Here is a 1,678-nt window from a genome sequence, read left to right as displayed (position 1 = left end):
CCCGGAGGAAGAGAAACATCTTTGGTCCCATTCTGAAATATCCTGTGTTCCTGATGACCTAAGTAATGAATTAGTACCTGGTTAACAGTCAAATGTAGTGGGCCACAACCAGGGTGGAGAAGGGCGTTAACTATTAAGCATATTATTATTCATTATTAATTAAATAATTAAGTTTTTTTATTTATATTAGTTCATCTCATGTGTGGTTTTATTTAGCTACCGACTTAATAATAAGGTTTTCATGATATAACCATGCAGTTCTTTACTTATTCCAGAAGACTTGCCCTTATTGGGTTGAGCTTACCATGAGCAGTATTAGGCAAATTATGTTTTTCAGTTCATCCGATTTTTTGCTATAAAAATCGTGCAGAATAATGAACAATAATTCCATTCACTCATTCACCCATATGCAGTCAGGACCTGTGTCGCATTCGACAAGCAGCAACAATCACACGTTCGATATTGTGATACAATACCAAAGTTTAAAACTGCCCCATTTCCTAACAAGTGTTCATTGTTTCTGTGAGTTTCAAGCATCATTTGCTTTACAAGATTAGGTTTGACATTGCATTTAAAGAATTCGGAGTCTATACGTGCGAATCTTCAAACTCATGGCCGAGGACATTTCTACAAAAGTGGGTACCTGTACCACCTGGGGCCTGGTGCCTGGTTCCTGCCGCAGCACTCTAACATAGTTGAATTGAGTGTAGAATTTGGCCAAAGGCCAGGCACTGGAACCTATGAGGCCATTCATCGCTGAAACGGAAATTGACAGTAAAAGGTTTGAAAGGTGTAACGGGAGGGAGACCTCGCAGTTGCACTATGAATAAATTTTTAGCAGAGGTGGAAAGTAAGATTGACGAAAAGAGACTATGAAAGGAAATACAGTAAAATGAACGAAAAGGGGTTGCAGCTAGGGGCCGAAGGCACGCTGCAAAGAACGTTAAGCAATGCCTATGGTGCACTGCATGAGGTGCACTGACAGCACAACCCCCTAAAAGGCACTCTAACATAAACCTATGCACAAAAAGTCACTAGTGGGTTACGCATCATGGGGATTATCATATGCTTATAATCTACTTTGGACTTATGATTGTAACGTCATTTATATTAAACTGTTTCATTTCCATTTGATTATCACAATGATTTCACGGTGATATATTTTTAAATGTACGTGCATAATAAAATTTTTCACATGAAATAAATATTTACCGCGTTGTTTTATATTTTTGGAAGATATAAAAAAACATACCTGTTTCTAATTCATTATTTATTACCAAAGATTTTCAAACTAACACCATACTTGCAAAAAACAAAAAAAAAAAAAGGAAAGGAAAAACAAAGGCTCAGTTCCTTATACAGGACATATTTTGAATTTATTTTTCTGCACACATAAATCAATATCATACTTGCAATATCTTCGCCATATCCAAGCTCTATAAATAAAAATTCGATTTCATAACCTGGTATGAGAAACTCTAATTTAACTGAAAAAGCGATAAAACTCTTGACTCACAGAGATCTATACGCAGTCTATTTGTCGTTACTTCTCTCTCCTAAGAGTATTAAAAAAATCCTGGTATCCCAGAAAGTTCCAATTTAACGTTGACAGCAGATTTTTCTAATGTAATAGCACAGGACTAATTGCACACCGCTTATTTTTCTCAACAAGGTAAAA

This window comes from Macrobrachium rosenbergii, chromosome 46 (genome assembly GCF_040412425.1).
Source record: "Macrobrachium rosenbergii isolate ZJJX-2024 chromosome 46, ASM4041242v1, whole genome shotgun sequence".
In the NCBI taxonomy this organism is placed as follows: domain Eukaryota; kingdom Metazoa; phylum Arthropoda; class Malacostraca; order Decapoda; family Palaemonidae; genus Macrobrachium; species Macrobrachium rosenbergii.
The sequence above is the reverse complement of the archived record's forward strand: the minus strand, read 5'-3'. Positions refer to the sequence as shown.